The sequence below is a fragment of the Anolis carolinensis genome, chromosome 1, assembly GCF_035594765.1.
Source record: "Anolis carolinensis isolate JA03-04 chromosome 1, rAnoCar3.1.pri, whole genome shotgun sequence".
Classification (NCBI taxonomy): domain Eukaryota; kingdom Metazoa; phylum Chordata; class Lepidosauria; order Squamata; family Dactyloidae; genus Anolis; species Anolis carolinensis.
Genome location: NC_085841.1, coordinates 17,348,402 through 17,368,593, shown reverse-complemented (window position 1 = coordinate 17,368,593; position 20,192 = coordinate 17,348,402). Strand labels below are relative to the sequence as shown.

At 40.7% G+C, this 20,192-nt stretch overlaps 1 pseudogene; it reads left to right on the top strand.

Moving 5' to 3' along the window:
• The first annotated feature begins 11,611 nt into the window (after nucleotides 1-11,611).
• On the top strand, nucleotides 11,612-12,520 carry LOC100552446 (protein N-terminal asparagine amidohydrolase-like; annotated as a pseudogene).
• Nucleotides 12,521-20,192: the final 7,672 nt, after the last annotated feature.

Below are 20,192 nucleotides of genomic sequence, written 5' to 3'. Positions count from 1 at the left end.
AGTGCGCAAAAAGCACTGGGTACTTTGGTGATTGAAGTCTTCCCTGGGGACATGATAAGTATCTGACAGAAAAATAGGTCACTAATTAGGAAAGAAGTTGAATTACATTTATGCATGACATTATCCATCTTTAATAGTCAGAAAAAGTATTGTTCACCAAGGAAACAAGTTGCCACCAGAGCCTAAGACTGGGAGATAAATGTAATCCAGCCATTGCAGCTGCAGCCGGGCAAAAGATACCCAACAGCACCTGCTAAGATGGCACTGGAAGTAACTGTCACATTTAAGCTCCTTTTCATACAGTGCTTCTCCATTTTGAGGATAGTTACCTAACTAAAATGATGGGCAATTTGTAGATTTGGAAGACATTGTCAAGAATGTAAATAATTTTGGATCTTGCATGTCTTTATTGTAACAGACTAACTATACACTTCAATGGTCCCAGTTTGGCAAAAACCATCTCAATTAATTTTCTGCCTTTCCACTTTTCAGCTGCTTTTAAAATGTCCTAGTTTTTCTCTCTTCCTCCCGCTTTCTCAATTTGTCGGACTTCAATTGCTTAAATGTAGTTGAAAGTGCAAAAGTTGTGGAGAGGAGAGAAGGGGATGAAATCTTGCTCTTTCCAATAGGCTCAGATAAAAGGGAGTTGCTGCAACATTTCCTAGGTTGTGTTGTTGCTGCTGCTATTATTATAATTATATTTACAGCCCATCTTTCTCCTAATAACAAGAATCATTATATTTAAAAGCAACGCAGCTTAAAACAACATGAAAACTTCAATAAAAGCATAACTATACCAGGTTTAAAGTAAAGGTAAAGGTTTCCCCTGACATTAAACCCAGTCGTGTCTGACTCTGGGGGTTGGTGCTCATCTCCATTTCTAAGTCGAAGAGCCAGAGTTGTCTGTAGACACCTCCAAGGTCATGTGGCTGGCATGACTGCATGGAGCGCCCTTACCTTCCCGCCAGAGCAGTACCTATTCTACTCACATTGTCGTGTTTTCGAACTATTAGGCTGGCAGAAGCTGGAGCTAACAGTGGGCGCTCACTCCGCTCCTGGGATTTGAACCTGCGACCTTTCGGTCTGCAAGTTCACCAGCTCAGTGCTTTAACACACTTCGCCACCGGGGCTCCTGTTAATACAAGGTTTAAAAATCATTAATCAGTTTAGAAAGTTTAAAATATTAAGATTCATCAAGGGACTAAATAAAAATCTTGCCAACAACACTGGACAGCATTAAAAGCACATCCCAGGCAGTTTCTAAAAGCCCTATGGCATAAAAAAGTTAATATGTCCGATTGTTTCTGTCACAGTAATGAAAGTGCCATGCCTGCCTTTCTGAGCCATTCAGAGCAGGGAGAGGGCAGTTTACACATGTGCAAATTAAGAGCCGACTCCCATGGTTTACTTGTGCTACTCTGCTTTGGCTCCAAGGAGGTACGATGGCCATGGAGGGACAAAGGTGTCAGTAATGCCCCAAAGCTTTCTAATCCCCCATTTTTTAAAAATGGGATATCTCCCTCAAACTGCACAAAAACCCACAAATGCTTGAAAACATGTCAAAATATGTATACTCCACATCCACAAGTGCCCCTTTACTACCCCAAAATATCTTTGTGTTCTACTTTATACCATCTCAAAATAGTGTCAGGAAGCGAAAAAGTGTTACTTTCTGTTGCCATTTTGGGATGGGCTACAGAAAAATCCAGGCATTTGGGCTTGCTGTGGGGTTGTGGTTGTGTAGGTGTGTGAGATTTGACTTCGACACATGGAGTAGCTTCTACACATTTATCCATTCTTGGCATAAGCAATGGGAAGGGTTCATCCTTCCCTATCCTACAACATCCCTTCCTCCATTTCTTCCCTCCCAAGTTATAAACACTAGTAGAAGAAAGGCAGCAAGAGAAACATTCACTGGGAAGTGGATGCCAAGGGGAAAATATTCAGCATCTTTTCTGCTTCATGCTTTCTCTACGGGGAATTGGTCCCTTTTAAGGAACAGTGCAAAAAGATAGAAAATGTTGGGTCCATGCTAAATCTGGTTGCATCATGAGAGAATTCCCCAGTGTTCCCAACAACCCGAATTCCAGGCTTTCTTAAAGGGAACCTGAGGTGGTGAAACAAGCTCCATGTTTTTAAGTTTGCTGCAGAAAATACACCTGAGGGGAGGTTTTACCCAGAACTGATGAGAGAGAGAAAAAAAAGGAGAGAAAATAGTTCAGGAGGGCTTTGCTAACTAGGAGACGGCATGGAGAGAGAGAGAGATGAAAGCTAAGTAGGGAAAAAAGACATTGGCACGAATGTGTAAGGAATAAAAATGAGGCAGGAGGGCAAAGGGAAAAGGAATATAGAACAGGGGAAGGCAAATGTTCTTCAAAGATGGAATGCAGGATGAACAGGAACTCCTGTGCAAAGGAAGCAAAAGGCTAATTCTTGAGCAGAAAAAGTAGCCATGAATTTTGCTCTGGCCAATAATGCAGATTTTTCCAATTTATAATGGGTCAGATGAGGTTTGGGTCCAGGACCCCCTGTGAATATCAAAACCCATGGATGATGAAATCCCATTATATACAAGGCATAGTATAACTTTGTCCCTTATATGAAATGGCAAATCCATGATTTTTGGATTTTATTTTGCAGTACAGTGTCCCCCCGCTACTTCGCGGTTTGCTTATCACGGACCCGCTGTTTCGAGGACTTGCTGGTAAGAAAGGCTTAACTCTCGCCGGGGCTTGCAAAGGGGAGAAAGGCCACTTAACTATTAAAATAATGTTTATATATTAAAATAAAAATAGTGCCCCTACTTCACAGATTTTCACTTATCGTGGGTTGTCCTGGAACATAACCCCTGGGATAAGTGAGGGAACACTGTATTTCAAACCTTGTGTGGTTGAATCTGTGGATACAGAATCCAGAGGGCTGAATATATATAGAGCTTTGCCTGTCAAAAGGACTGATGCTATGGAGTCCTAGTCTCAGGGAAAGCAGCTTGAAGATCTCCAAGTATTTTGGGCTATAACCTCATTTAATCCAGAGAATATGAGCAATGGGTCAGACTGATGGCGCCTGCAATCCAAAAGCATCTGGAAGGTATTGTTGGGAAAAGAACATATCTTTGTTGGATTCAAGACTGGCAGCAAAACAATCTGAAGAGTCATTCTGAGAAGAAACACACACTTCACCTTGAGAATCTGTTAATCTCTGTGGCATCTGGGGTACTCTTTTATTATACGTGATAGATTGAAACTGAAAAGTACATAAACACATTAGGTTACAATACATATAGAAATGAAGCCATTAAGGAAAATGGAGCTGTCTAAGGTGCTGAATCCATTACTGAGCTTGGGCTCAGGACCTTAGAGTTCAGAGTTCCTCCTGAAGTTCAGACTAAAGCGCAGAGTGGACCCATCACTGCACTCATATAGGAGACTTTGCCATCACTGGATGGGAAGGAGGTCTAGGCAATTTTCAGAAAAGTCCAACCAAAGTGAAATAGATAGATTTTAGTATTCTTTTGCTGCCTATTTGTGCTGAAGAACACAATGCTCTAACCAAGTGCCAGTCAACGGTGCATCTATGCCAGGCCTGGGCAAACCTTGGCCCTCCAGGTGTTTTGGACTTCAACTCCCACAATTTAACAGTTTAAGCAGCTGAGGGGAGAAAGGAAAGGGCCTGAGGCTGTCAGGAGTTGTGGGAGTTGAAGTCCCAAACACCTGGAGGGCCAATGTTTGCCCATGCCTGATCTACACTGTAGAATGAACACAGTTTAATACCACTTCAACTGCCATGGCTCAATGCTATGGAATCCTAGGGGGTTGTAATTTTATGTAGTATTTTTCCTTCTCTGCTGACGAGTTCTGCTGCTTTGCAAGTTACAATTCCCATGATTGCATAGCATTGAGCCATGGCAGTTAAAGTGGTGCCCAACTGCATTCACTCTACAATGAAGATGCACCCCAAAAGCGTTCATCAGCCTTTGTCTCTAGTCCTGTCCCCTTTGATATGACAATATCCAGTAAAAACAAGGAACATCCCTTTGTGAATCACTTCTCAATGATCAAGGCTCTGCTCTGTATTTTTTGTACAGTCAGAATCAAGATTACCTTAATGAGGATTCATGTTTTTCAAATCAAGGCAGTGTGTGTGAGGGCTCCTTAAATTAATTTGCTCAAAGCTTGGAAAAATGACTTTAAAAACAAACCATTTACTGTATACTTAGAGGAAAACTGGGACACATGCGACCAAACAATATCAGATTATGGTCAAGATGGCAAGAGCTATTGATGGGGGAAAAAAGATGCAAGCCAGAATATGTTGAGATGTTCAGAATGGTGTTTTATGTAACTCTTTAAAAAAGGTAAAGGTTTTCCCCTGACGTTAAGTCCAGTCATGTCTGACTCTGGGGGTTGGTGCTCATCTCCATTTCTAAGCCGAAGAGTCGGCGTTGTCCATAGACACCTCCAGGTCATGTGGCTGGCATATCTGCATGGATCGCTGTTACCTTCCCGCTGGAGCGGTACCTATTGATCTACTCACATTTGCATGTTTTCAAACTGCTAGGTTGGCAGGAGCTGGGGCTAACAGCGGGTGATCATTCCGCTCCCGGGATTTGAACCTGGGACCTTTCGTTCCACAAGTTCAGCAGCTCAGCGCTTTAACACACTGAGCCACCAGGGGCCCCTAACATGTAACTCTTTATATATTATCAAATTACATTTTTGCTATACAATTCATGTTTATGGGTTGTTGGTATTCATTATACATGTATTTCTTTTGTTACTGTGATAGTCTTGTGTGTTTTTTGGACATGTGGTTGAGGAACTGCCCTTTTGTTGTTGGTTGCCCTTCCAAACTGGAACATTTTATGCTACAGTTTCCAAAATCTTCAGCTAGATATGACTGAAAGTGGCTAGGGCAGTGGTTGGCAACCTGCGGCCCCCAGATGTTTTTGACCTAAATCTCCCAGAAATCCCAGCCAGTTTACCAGCTGTTAGGATTTCTGGGAGTTGAAGGCCAAAAAACATCTGGAGGGCCAAGGTTGAGAACCACTGGGCTAGGGGATTCTGGAAGTTGTAGTCCATAGCCTCAATCAATTTTATCTACACAGGTGAATACAATTCCACATTATCTGCTTTGAACTGGAATATATGGTATTGTGGACTCAGATAACCCAGTTCAAAGCAGATATTGTGGGATTTTCTGCCTTGATATTCCGGGTTATATGGCTGCGTGGAAGGGCCCAATGTCTAAACCTAGAATAGGCTCACTGAATGAATGCACTGAACACAATAAAGTTGGCTTACCAAACACTTTTTCTTGATTGGATCTCCTCTAGATGAACTATCAATTGGATTTAGGCTTCCTGAAATAGCTTTTTGATGCTCTGATCTGATTTATTATAAACCTGTCTCCTCTGATGTGTTCTTTTAGAGGGAGGGGAGGCAGATCCGTTTCGATTGAGGCATAATGAAATATAATGCAAATTTGGTGCAAATCTACCTAATCACACATTTACACCATAAATGCATAATTAGGTAATTACCACTTGTAATTAGCCATTACTAAATGACAATGGTGCCATAAAAGCCTAATTAAACTAAAAAAATGTCCACAGCATACAGACTAGGTAATGATTTCTAAAAGTTCGTTATCTCACCTGATGTGATTTTCCCCTCGCAAATTATCAAAAGACCCATCTTCCTATTAGTGAAAATTAAGCTGAAAGACTTGTGTTTGAAAAATCCTGGAGCAGCCAGGATGAGAAGGCCGCATCGTGAGCAGAGTCTGTTCTTCATTTGCAAAAAAGATCTCAGTGACAATTCTTTGTCTTTCTTAATTTTACACTCAAATAAGCTAACTTACATAGAGCTGTGTAGTCTTAGGACTGAATGTGCTCCCCAAGAATATAAACTACTTGCTTTCTGTATCTGTAAGCCGCCCTGAGTCCCTCTGGGAAGATGGTGGCGGGGTATAAAAATAAAATTATTATTATTATTATTATTATTTTATTGTATGACACAGCAAAAAGATAGATATGCTGGATTTCATATCACAAAAACACAAGTCGAACACTTCCCAAGTGTCTAGGACTGTGTGATGTATTTTCGGATGATACGTGCAGATCCCAGTAGGGTGGCCTTTTGCAGCTGGCAGATTGTAATTTTGTCAATGTCTATTGTTTCCAAATGCTGGCTGAGATCTTTTGGTACGGCACCCAATGTGCCCATCACCACCGGGACCACCTGCACTTGTTTCTGCCAGAGTCTTTGAAGTTCAGTCTTGAGGTCCTGATAGCGGCTGAGTTTTTCCTGTTGTATAATAATAATAATAATAATAATAATAATAATAATAATAATAATAATAATAATAATGTCCCCCACAAAGAATAATTGGGTTTTTTGGGGTGCAGTGGTTCTCAACCTGTGGATCTCTGGGTGTTTTGGCCTACAATTTCTAGAAATCCCAGCTAGTTTACCAGCTGTTAGGATTTCTGGGAGTTGAAGGCCAAAACATCTGGGGGACCAAAGGTTGAGAACCACTGATCTACACTGTAGAATGAATGCAATTTGGGACCACTTTAACTGCCATGGCTCAATGGTATGGAATCATGAGACGCAGCATTGACATCTCTGGCCCATCCTCTGTTCTGATATCAGCCAGCAAGCCAATGCCTTAAATCAATAAATAGCTTCTTAAGAGCTATTCTAAGGAACACCTCAGCAATCAAGAGTCCAAAAGTGGCAGGTTTAAACCCGGAATCTCAATCATTGGCTGAGACCAGATGAGAAGCTCCCTCTTGGGCACACAGAAGACTGGGTGACTTGGAAGGTGCTGAACAGACTGCCCTCTGGGACCACGAGATGCAGAGCTAATCTTAGGAAATGGGGCTGCAAAGTGGAGTCCACAACATGCAAGTGTGAAGATGAGCAAACCACAGACCACTTACTACAATGCAGTCTGAGTACTGCTATATGCACATTGAGGACCTTCTTATAGCAACACCAGAGGCACTCCAAGTGGCCATCTTCTGGTCAAAAGAAATCCGGGATAATGCCAAGTTTTTTTAACTTTGTTTGTGTTTTTTTCTATACATTAAAACTATTCTCAATTTGCTTCTGACACAGGATCTAAAATACTTATAAGTTTTTCATCTGATCATTTGATTATCTAAACTATTCAAAACCTGGGGAGTCCTGAAGAATTTTTCTAGTACTGCAGAGACTCCGAGTCATTTGACTCTATTCCAAGATTAAGCTAATAAATTTACAGTAAATTCCTCTAGGACCGCAGAGACTTATATCATCATATATTGTTTTGGGAATGTTAAATATATATGATGCTCTAATATACATACTGTGTTGACAACATATGCTTTTGGAATCCTTTCAAATACCACAGAGGCTTTGAGTCGGTTTGACTCTAGTCTGTATTTAAGCCTCTAGGTTTGCAATTTCTTATATAATTATGTTTGATTGATAATATTTAGTAAGATACATCTGCGTATTATAACATTGACCAGGGTATTATTTCTGTGAATGTTAAATGTATATGTTGCTCTAATATACATACTGTGTTTATAACATATGTTTTGAACCATCATTGTGTTTTGTATATCTCTTTACATTGTTTAGAATAGACATCTGTGTTTATCTATTAGTATATTCCTTTTGTCTATTTTGCCAAAGAGTGCTGGTGCCTTGCCAAACTACATATTTCAGGATTCCATAACATTGAGTCATAGCAGTTAAAGTGGTGTTGAACTTAATTCTACAGTGTAGGTACATCCTTGGAAATCTCTAGGTTGTTGTTGTTGTTATTATTATTAAACATAGTTCTGTATAGTCTTTATTTAGGCATAAGTGCCATAGTTACTGTCCTATGCAATAAATTCCAGCTAGATCTACCCCATTCCCTACATAACAGGAATGTGCCATTGCGTTCAAGTGTGTTCCCTATTTCTTGGGAAGCAACAGACTTCCATTTCCAACTCTCCTGTGAAGGATCTCAAGTGCAACACCTCCAAAAAGGATCCCTGTCACCATTCTCCCTTGCACTGGAGATTGCTTGCACAAAGGAGTAGGTGGGAACAGTAGCCAGCTGCTTCCGGTGTAACAGAGGAACAAATCCTCATTGACTTCAGCAGCAGCTTTTTGGGAAGGGGAGATTGTATAAGCCTAAATACCCCTCTGATCTTGGAAACCAAAAAAGATCAGCCCTGGTTAGTACATGGATGGGAAACTGCCAGCAAATGTCAAGTACTGTAAGCAATATTTATGAAGAATCATAGAATCATAGAATCATAGAATAGTAGAGTTGGAAGAGACCACATGGGCCATCTAGTCCAACCCCCTGCTAAGAAGCAGGAAATCGCATTCAAAGCACCCCCGACAGATGGCCATCCAGCCTCTGCTTAAAAGCCTCCAAGGAAGGAGCCTCCACCACAGCCCCGGGGAGAGAGTTCCACTGTTGAACAGCTCTCACAGTGAGGAAGTTCTTCCTGATGTTCAGGTGGAATCTCCTTTCCTGTATTTTGAAGCCATTGTTCCGTGTCCTAGTCTGCAGGGCAGCAGAAAACAAGCTTGCTCCCTCCTCCCTATGACTTCCCTTCACATATTTGTACATGGCTATCATGTCTCCTCTCAGCCTTCTCTTCTGCAGGCTAAACATACCCAGCTCTTTAAGCCGCTCCTCATAGGGCTTGTTCTCCAGACCCTTAATCATTTTAGTCGCCCTCCTCTGGACGCTTTCCAGCTTGTCAACATCTCCCTTCAACTGTGGTGCCCAAAATTGGACACAGTATTCCAGGTGTGGTCTGACCAAGGCAGAATAGAGGGGGAGCATAACTTCCCTGGATCTAGACGCTATTCCCCTATTGATGCAGGCCAGAATCCCATTGGCTTTTTTAGCAGCCGCATCACATTGTTGGCTCATGTTTAACTTGTCCACGAGGACTCCAAGGTCTTTTTCGCACACACTGCTGTCAAGCCAGGCGTCCCCCATTCTGTATCTTTGATTTCCATTTTTTCTGCCGAAGTGAAGTATCTTGCATTTGTCCCTGTTGAACTTCATTTTGTTAGTTTTGGCCCATCTCTCTAGTCTGTCAAGATCGTTTTGAATTCTGCTCCTGTCTTCTGGAGTGTTAGCTATCCCTCCCAGTTTTGTGTCGTCTGCAAACTTGATGATCGTGCCTTCTAACCCTTCGTCTAAGGAGCTGACAAAACCACTTCTGAGTATTCCTTGCTTGAAAAAACCCTATGAAATTCATAGGATCACCCTAAATCAGTGGTTCCCAACCTTTGGGTCTCCAGGTGTTTTGGACTTCAGCTTCCACAGTACCTAACAGCTGGTAACCTGGCTGGGATTTCTGGGAGTTGAAGTTCAAAACACCTGGAGGCCCAAAGGTTGAGAACTACTTCCCTAAATCAAGAGATCTGAATGCACACACACTTACATATTTGTTACAGGATCCACAGAGAAGTAGACATGCAGTTCAGGCAATCTGTGGTGGTATGTTGCTTGTTGCTGTTCTTGTTATTTAATATATCTCCATCACATGTACATGGAACTTGACAGTAAAAGAACCCAGAACAGTGGGTTCTGTCAAAGGTGTACAATTTAAAATATACACACATAGAGGACAGGAGAAATAGCAAAACACAAAACTATCAAATACAAATGCAAAACAAATCATCAAGATAAAATGCAAAAAATATAAAAAATACCCCACAATAAACCAAACTCACCAGTACAGAATGTACTTTTGGCATAGAATTTTGCTGGTTGTTGTAAGTCGCCCTGAGTCCCCTTGGGTGAGAAGGGCGGGCAGAAATGTTGTAAATAAATAAATAAATAATATGTGTAATCAAAATGTGCAAAACTACAAAACAATATCAAGCTAAAATCCCCCAAGCTCTGGAAAATAATAATAATAATAATAATAATAATAATAATAATAATAATAATAATAATAATAGAGCAGCAAGTGAGAATGAATGAAGCTGAACCAAGGAAAATGCAAACCCTTGGTTGAGTGAGAAACCAGAATTTTAAAATGTCCCTATTCTATATCCACTCTTGTACTCTTCTCCATTCCTTATATCGTTGCAAAAAATATATGGAAAAAATAAAAGAACTAGAATGTTTACTTTCAGAATATCTATGTCTTCTAGCGCAACTCTAAAGTCTAAATCTGGTGAATGTATATTGTGCTGAAGGATGTAGAGATTCCTAGAGAAAATATGTTAATCAAATCCACAAAAGCAAGACTTCCAAATGTAGAGGGCCAATTGCATTTTAGATTTTGGAATTTCTCAGAAGGGAAACTCAACCTGTAGCATATTATTTTCCCCAGATGAGTTTGCAGAATTGCATATTTCTTTCCCTTCCTAGATTATAACTCAAGCTATCTTAATTTTTAAAAAACTTGCCTCGATTGGCTGATCATAAAGTCTCTTGTATTGCCAAGAGAGAAAACATTTCCATTGTATTGCATGTATTGATAAGAAGGACCACTTTTATGAAAAAGCAATCCCCTTTCCCACTTCAGGAATCAAATTGCAGGGAGACAGATTAGAAGCTGGGGACTAAAATGAAAAGTTTTGGGATACTTGCACAAGAATCTCTTGAAATATCAAAGAAAAGATAAGGTAGTCCAAACAGTGCAACCATTAGGAGGCCCTGGTGATAGCCACACACTTGAGGGACTTTGTTCAGTCTGTGTTAGAAAAAGGATAAATTTGCAGGGAATTGGCACAGAATTTATCCATGGTTGGGTTTGCAGTAATAAAATCAGTGAAGGAACCAGCTGGGGAAGATTTACAGGCAGTAAGCTCCTCTAAAATTTACAAATGGCTAGTGTAAAATGTCACCGTTTATGATGCATTTTGCCCAGGCTGCATATATAAAGAACGTGAAGATGGGAAAGTAAAGCAGTGAGCTGCCTTAGGGTTGTGGTTTTCTCTTTAAAAGGAGGACATTACACCAGTGGGTTTGCTTGAAGGATCATGAAGCAAATATTCTATTTTGGTTTGCATACAGGTTTCTTTTAAAAAAAAGCAAGTGGAGGATGATGACGATCATAAAATCATAACATCATGATTGCTATTAGTATAATAAGGTAAAGGTTTCCCCCGACATTAAGTCCAGTCATGTCTGACTCTGGGGGTTGGTGCTCATCTCCATTTCTAAGCCGAAGAACCGGCGTTGTCCGTAGACCCCTCCAAGGTCATGTGGCCGGCATGACTGCATGGAGAGCCGTTACCTTCCCACCGAAGTGGTACCTATTGATCTACTCACATTTTGCATGTTTTCGAACTGCTAGGTTGGCAGAAGCTGGAGCTAACAGCGGGCACTCATTCTGGGACCTTTTGGTCTGCAAGTTCAGCAGCTCAGCACATTAACACACTTCGCCACCGGGGTCCCCTATTAGTATAGTATATTGTATTTATTGCATTACATTATTTAGATTCATGTATGTATAGCTCCTCTTTTCCTCAGTTTGGAACTCAAGGTGACTTAGAAAAGTCCAAACAAATGCAGTCAAGCACCCTTTATCCAGAATTGCAAAGTCCACAAGTGTCCACATACCTGCTCTCCTGGTGGGCCCCAAAGGGCTCCTCTATGTCCAGCAGAGAGAGTTTGCAGCCACCACTCCTTGGGATGGTTCTGTTTCCATTTTTGGATCCGATGATGCAACTACCTGCCACTTAGTAACAATCAGGCACACAGGTAATGGAGCTACATAACCGATGCATTGCGATGGGTCAGATACAGAAATGGAAGAACTGTCGATGATGAATGCAATCAAAGTGCTTTCTTCTAACACAGAGTGTGGAAGGTTGGAGGTACACCTGACTGGAGGTTTCAATGACGATAGGCATTTATCCCAGCAACTTACCAACCAGCTTCTTAGAGCATTTGACAACTTGCAGAACAGCATCCATTTAGTGACTTTCTGCGTGACAGATTTAAATGACAGGCAGGAAAAAGGCAACAACTTTCTGTTTATATATGGAATTACTGTAAATGTTAAAACCGGAGAGGTTTTCCACACCACATTTCCAGACAGGGGATCTGTTGAGGATTTGCGTTCCGCCAGTATATTAACAGGAGCCAAGATGGTTAACATTTATGATTCAAGAAAGGAAGAGCTTAGCATTGAGCCTTATTTCTGGATGCCTTTCCCCCATGTTGATATCTGGCTACAACAGGACAACTAACACATATTGCAGATTCTCTCCATTTTGCCAGTAGCTGAACCCCCTCATTTCGTTTCCCATATTCGGGCAACCGATGTATTAGTCACTCTCTGCTGTGCAGAACAATGTGATGTTCCAGTTTTTAAAGTAACTATTATGTTGTTTTTATCTTGTATTGCATTGTTTTTAAATTTCATTGTTTTAGTGGATTGTGTGTATTGTATGCTATGTTGTTGTCATATTCTCGTTGTAAGCCACCCCGAGACACCACAGGGAGATGGTGGCGGGGTATAAATAAAGTTGTTGTTATTATTATTATTATTATTATTATTATTATTATTGTTGTTGTTGTTATTATTATTATTATTATTATTATTATTATTATTATTATTATTATTACAGTAGAGTCCCACTCATCCAACATTAGCTTATCCAATGTTCTGGATTATCCAACACATTTTTGTAGTCAATGTTTTCATTACATCGTGATATTTTGATGCTAAATTTGTAAATATAGTAATTACTACATAGCATTACTGCGTATTGAACTACTTTTTCTGTCAAATTTGTTGTATAACATGATGTTTGGGTGCTTAATTTGTAAAATCATAACCTAATTTGAAGTGTAATAGGCTTTTCCTTATTCCATCCTTATTATCCAACATATTTGCTTATCCAACATTCTGCCGGCCCCTTTATGTTGGATAAGTGAGACTCTACTGTATTATTATTATTGTTATTAGTATTATTATTATTATTGACACAACGTCGTTGTATGACACAGCAAACAAGATAGACATGCTGGATTTCGTTTCACAAAACCACAAGTCGAACACTTCCCAAGTGTCTAGGACTGTGTGATGTATTTTCGGATGATGCATGCAGATCCCAGCAGGGTGGCCTTTTGCAGTTGGCAGATCGTAATTTTGTCAATGTCTATTGTTTCCAAATGCCAGCTGAGATCTTTTGGCACGGCACCCAGTGTGCCCATCACCACCGGGACCACCTGCACTGGTTTCTGCCAGAGTCTTTGAAGTTCAATCTTGAGGTACTGTGCGGTTTTCTGGCATTGTATATTTTTGCCGCTTCTGTGACTGTTCATTTGGGTTTTGATGATTCCGTAGCCCACTTGTCGATGGATGTCCAGAATCAGCAGCATCCACCGCGGTCCTTTTTATCCTGGGCGACGACCGAGCCAGTATAGACTTCGTTTTGGGTTGATTCTCCATATGCTAATGCGTTAGGTGCACTTGGTTGCATTCCTCCGCTGAGGCCTCTCTGGCTTGGTTGGACCTGCCGGTAGTTACACTACCGCCAGCACAGCCCTCAGCATCCTCGGAATGGCTAAGCCCCCCCACCACGTCAAGGTGGCACCTGTGGGGTTGGCAGGTGGAGTTGAAAAACATTAGAAGTGGCCTTGTTATTCCAATGGTCCAACTTGGAGCCTTATATTGTCATAAGATACTTAGATATTAAGGCATCATGTCTTACCCCACCTGAAAATCATCAGCACATACAAACATAAGTCTATGCTTTGAAGTTTAATAACAGGGGCTCATTCTAGGAACTTGGCAAAGTATGTCCATAACTCTGAAGTGATGATGTTGTGTCTTAACAGCGGCAGCAAAAATAATACAACACGACACTTTCTCTAAAACCATTTTATTAACCCAGCCCAAGTCATAGTGTTTTCTTTTCCTGGATGGATTTACTGTTCTCTAAACCTAATAACCTTCCTTTTGTTTAGTGCAGTTATTGTTACAGTCATTGTCAAAAAATTCCCTGTAATCTTGTTATCTAAAAAACTAAAGATTTTGTGCTGAAAAAAGATGGAGAGAGAAATCTCTTTGCAACATACTTAAGGCCATCTCCTAGGGAACCCAAACAACGAAGGAAGACCATTTCAAGAGCAGCAGATGCTTTTAGGTACATTTATGAAGGGTCTCTTGACTTTTATTTTAGTGCTTCAGCCTGAGCTCGAAAACAGAAAGAGGGAAGAAAATCAAAATGAGTTGGTATTTTTCCTTTATATCACCTTGGCTTTTCCCCTTTCTCTGCAGCACTAGGGAATTCAGTATGCTAAAATCAGTGCCTGGAGTCCTATTAGTGCTTTACCATGATGTAAGCCTGACTTATACCATTGTAACATATGTTTTTTGGCTGTTGTATAGAACAGAATTCTCTTCTAACTATGCAACTGTCAAAAGCCCCCTCCCAACCCACCTTGGAAACTAGGCATCCCCCTGCCTCAACACACAACGTGGTATCCTGCTATTTTCCTTTTGATGGATGTGCTGCAAGAAGGCAATCAGCATGGACACCCCAAGGAGTTCTGGTGGCCCCACAGTTACCTATAATAACACATCCATCTGAATAGGAATACATCCAGGAAAACAGCTGGATATGTTGCCACTGAACCCCTATCTCCAACAACCCAGAAATGGACACTGGGCTCCGTGGATTTTGGGGTTGTTTTTTGTGGCAATAACTTTGGGAGACATAACTACAGAAGTGTCACTATTTGAGATACATATGTAAGATAGTGATGTGTCTAATGAGGTGTTGGTTACACTACAGAATGTAGTTATTCACACTGGCCAAAACCCCTGAAGTAGCCTAGATGTTACTCTTGGATGCCTACATGATGCCCAGGGACTTCTGGTCCTTAACCGGAGGGGGCGGGTGAACCTAGTTGGTTTACCCCTGAGCTCAGGAAAGTCAGGGAATGCTCTGAAGTACCAGCTAAAATCTGGAGTAGCCCTGCACTTTGGATAATTTGTGGATAATAGACTGGCACCAGTGCCACCATCCTCTTTTCGTTGAATGGGTGGTCTCATATAGGTGACAAGGAAGATTAGGTTCAGGTTGGACAGTGCAGATTCTGTTTTGCCATCAGTATGGTTTGGTCATGGAGTGTGTGGTTAGTTCTAGGGCTAATCTGAAGTATTCCTGCTCTGAACTAGGCAGCAAGTATACATAAAATTGAATACGTTGCTATGTTAGTTGGTTTCAGCATACAAAGATATGAAGAAATCCTACAGCATCTTTGAAACAGAGGAAAGGAAATCTTTACATAAGCTTTCATAGACTTCACTTCATATCAGATGAAATAGACTCAAGACATTTTAAAGTAAGAATCATGTGTCCAAAGGGATACCCAGTCCTACCCATTCAGCAAATGTGAAGACAAACACAAGTTCGTCAATAAATCAAGAGCACCCCTTCAGAGTAGAAATATCACTGGCTAATGCTATGGTACAACTTGTGAAAATTTATGTGAAACTCTTAGTCTTTAAAAAAGAAATCACTAAAGATGCTTCCAGCAGATCTTGTTGTCCTTGCAGTTATAATTTTACGTTGATATTGTTTTATGCTTATGTTTGTTTATTTTATGTGAGGCGCTCTGGAGTGCTCTTGTGAGCCGCTCCAAGTCATTTCGGGGAAATGGGTATAAAGTTTATTATTATTATTATTATTATTATTATTAATTATTATTATTATTATTATTATTGTATGACACAGCAAACAAGATAGATATGCTGGATTTTGTTTCACAAAATCACAGGTCGAACACTTCCCAAGTGTCTAGGACTGTGTGATGTATTTTCGGATGATGCATGCAGATCCCAGTAGGGTGGCCTTCTGCAGTTGACAGATCACAATTTTGCCAATGTCTATTGTTTCCAAATGCCGGCTGAGATCTTTTGGCACGGCACCCTGTGTGCCAATCACCACTGGGACCACCTGTACTAGTTTCTGCCAGAGTCTTTGAAGTTCAGTCTTGAGGTCCTGATAGCGGCTGAGTTTTTCCTGTTGTTTTTCGTCAATGCGACTGTCACCTGGGATGGCAACATCAATGATCCAAACCTTTTTCTTTTCCACAACTGTGATGTCTGGTGTGCTGTGTTCCAGAACTTTGTCAGTCTGGATTTGGAAGTCCCACAGTAACTTTGCGTGCTCATTTTCCAATACTTTTGCAGGTTTGTGATCCCACCAGTTATTATTATTATTATTATTATTATTATTATTATTATTATCTTCTCAGTTAGGATGCATCTACATTTAACAACAACAACAACAACAACAACAACAACAACAACAACATTTTTGTATCCTGCCTCCATCTCCCCGAAGGGACTCAGGGCGGCTAATACGGGCCCAAGCCCAAACAATTACAATAAAACAAAATAAAATAAAATACATACAAGACACACAACAACATCCAATAAAATGCTTATACAATAACAAAGTAAAACAAAACATAGTAACAATGGCATAATAAACATTTACCCAATCATCCAGAGTAAACTGCTTGGGAGTTGCCACAATGCAGCACTGGAGCATCCAGTCCTCCATATGGACAACTGGGCCAAAGATGCACTGGGACCACCATCACTGTCATTGCATGACCGCCCAGAAGTAGGTGTCTTGTTGCTTCCATGGCTGGGCTCCCTGTCGTGACATCATTAGAAGTGATGCCAGAATACTTTTGTGAGGTAACTTCTTCTGGCTGGACTCAACAGTGGATCTTTTAGATGTGTGGGCACTGGATAGGGCTGGATCAAAATGATCCAGTTGATCACACCTCAAAAACACCAGGATGCAGAAAGCTTCAGAGTAAATTCCAGTTCCTCTTGTGCTGGATTAATGCTGGAAGCAGTGCTTCTCCTGCAAATTCAGCTGTAAGTCATCTGGACTCCCCAAACCAGTTGCAAACTGAGTTCACTTTAATTGGGCCATATATTCATGACCTTAGTCTCAAAGGTGTAAATGGATCCCCTTTTTATCACAAGATAGAGTAATTCAGTGGAGCCCCGGTGGCGAATTGTGTTAAAGCACTGAGCTGCTGAACTTGCAGACCGAAAGGTCGCAGGTTCAAATCCCGGGAGTGGAATGAGCGCCCGATGTTAGCTCCAGCTTCTGCCAACCTAGCAGTTCACAAACATGCCAATGTGAGTAGATCAATAGGTACCGCTCCGGCGGGAAGGTAACGGCGCTCCATGCAGTCATGCTGGCCACATGACCTTGGAGGTGTCTACGGACAATGCCGGCTCTTTGGCTTAGAAATGGAGATGAGCACCAACCCCCAGAGTCAGACATGACTGGACTTAACGTCAGGGGAAACCTTTACCTTTACCTTAGCATAATGCAACTCTTCATTTTCTTCTAGGAAGACTTGGGCCTGCTAAAGACACTTAGTGTGTCGATGTTCCAAGTAATATATAGGAACATTTGAACCTTTTATCTCTTTTGCTAGTGATATCAGGGAAAGCTGGGAAAGCCCCTCCTGCCCATGACAAACTGGTGTTCCTGTGAGCCAGGACAAGTTCCAAAGTAGTTCATTCTGTTCTTCAGAGGCAGCACCAGTACAGCCCACATATTTAATAGCTCTAATGTCTTTGATGCATGAGAACCCAGGCTTATACGTTTATGGAGAAGAAGACAGATCTCTCCTGGGATTCCTTTGAAAATAACAAGACAGACCTCAAAATATTACTTTTAAAGTGAAACATTAGCATTACTTTTGGTTAAAAGGGATTCATTGTCATTTTTCAAAGTAAGTGCTGAAATATAAGTCTGTGTCAATGTACTTATGCCATCGTCCCAGTTGTGCCTTTTCCCCTGCTTCACAGAATCACAGAATGGGAAGAGACCCCAAGGGTCATGATTTATCCAGATTTACCACAGATTTATCAATCCTGGAAGGCCACGGAATGGTAAGTTCTCACAAAGATAGTGTTCACAACTTGATCTCAGTCGTCTTTAGTTTTGAGTTCGTTTTTTAAAATGCAAAAATGGCAAGCAATTCTCCACTTCATTCACAAAAACATTGATTAACACTGAACTTATGGCCTTGGGGAAATATAACTTACTACTTACTTGCCTTTCAGTCTGGTCCTCTTGCCAATTTGCGTGGGATCTCTCCCGAATCTAGCCCAGCTGAGTTGTAAAACTTTATTTTGTTAATATCTATCCTGTCTGCTTTCCAATAACTGAGCATAACTACTTCTGAGTGGATGAGTCTGTAGCTGGAATGCATAAAATAGAACTATATCATCACTTTGTCAGGAAAAGAGAGCAGGGGGGTTGTGGTGAAGTAGCTGCGATCATAAAATATTGTTGACGTTTGTTTGCACAGGGCTGACAGAAAGAGATAGGTGCTGGACACAATTTGAAAGTCAAATAGGACATCTTTGGAGAGACACTACGTTTTCGTTATCCATATTATTCTGGCAATATTCTTTAGAAATTCATATAACTACCATTATAAAAAGAAGAAGCTAGCTATAAATTTACCAGGCTCTGTATTTCACTGTCAGCTTGGGGATCAGAAGATAAAATTCATCGCAGGGACTGTATCAGTGGTGAGGAGTAGCTAACTCTCACACAGTGAAAAACAACATACTCTTGCATCTCTTTTGCTGGTTTGCCACATATTGAGCCAAAATAGATGAAGATGAAGATATGTTTGACTGGTAAGGACCAATGGCTTAAGTCCCATTCTTGGTCCTGACTATAGTAGACCCATTTATTCAATGGGATTTCCTTATATGTTGCATCACCATTCAACAATTGATTGAATTAGTCTACTCTAGTGGGGAGTAACCAACATAACGCCAGTCTCTGTGTGTCATGAAGCCTGTTTTTGGAAACTGGTAGTTGCCTTGATGGCTAGGCCAGAATACTATGGAATTTCCATTGTTCAATTGGCAGTCTAATCAACTTTTTGATATTGGATAAATTGTTATAAGGTTGTCCTAGGGACTTTCAGAACTTTAAAAAGTTCTGAAATCCTTATCCTTACCCAATCCTTATCACTCAGTCCTTATCACTCCAAACCCATCCTTGCAATTTTGCACCCACACGTTTGTCAAGTGGCAGCAGTGGGATCAGTAGCAATATCAACAAACAGAGTGAATAGCAAAAATCTGAAGGGAGAGTGTTTTGTCATGCCTGCAACTCCCTGATGATTGGCAATTCCATGTCTGTGAGGCGGTAAAGGCATTCCAGGATTTAGTCTGGATTTTAAAGGAACTACTCAAGGTACTGGATTTATTTGGGGTGTAGGGTTCACAATTTGAAGAGCTCCTTTAAAATTTGGCTTAAAATCTAGATTATTCTTAACTGCTTTCAAGTAGAATTTTGACTTATGGTAACCCCATGAATGAGAGATCTTCAAGCTGCACTGCTATCAATAGTTCTGCTCAGATCTTGCAGATTTGGGTCATGGTTTCCTTGACTGAGTCTATCCACCTGGAATATTGTTTTCCTCTTTTCCTACTCTGCTTTACCAAGCATTACTGTGTCTTTTCTGTTGGGTCATATCTTCTCATCATATTCTTTTTTTTTTTTGAATTATTGCCATTTGGCAGACGGTACAGAGTGAAAAAGACAAAGACAAACAGAATGAAGGATAGTTTTCATCCTAGAGCTGTGAACTCTGTGGTTTCTCACTGATGTGGCCTTGGGGGGCTGTGTGGTGGTGGTGGGGGTGTGGAGGGATAGATGTGTTGTTTTGTGGTGTGTGGGGGGGGAAGGCATGTAATTTCCTTCTGCAATAGCACAATGACAAATAAAGCTATTATATTATTCTATTATCTATTAGTACTGTGAATTTATGATGTAGTGTTGACTGTTTATTGTCTTTTGTTCAGGTTTGATTTGCTCTACTACTCATTTGTTTGTCTTTTTAAAAAAGCAATCCACAGTATCTATGAAGTTTTGTTCAGCACCATATTCTGAATGAATTGATATTCTTTCTATAAGCTTTCTTTGCTGTCCACTTTTTCCAACCCAACTTAGAAATGGGTAATACGATGGCATGGACAATTGTGACTTCAGTATTCAACAATATATTTTGTACTTCCAGACTGAATTCCTTCCTAGTTGTCCTTCCCAGTTCTAGTCTTCTTCGAATTTCTTGTCTGAAATCTTCACTCTGATTAATGACTACATCTTCATCATTTGCCTTAAAGTTACATAACTCACCTGTGG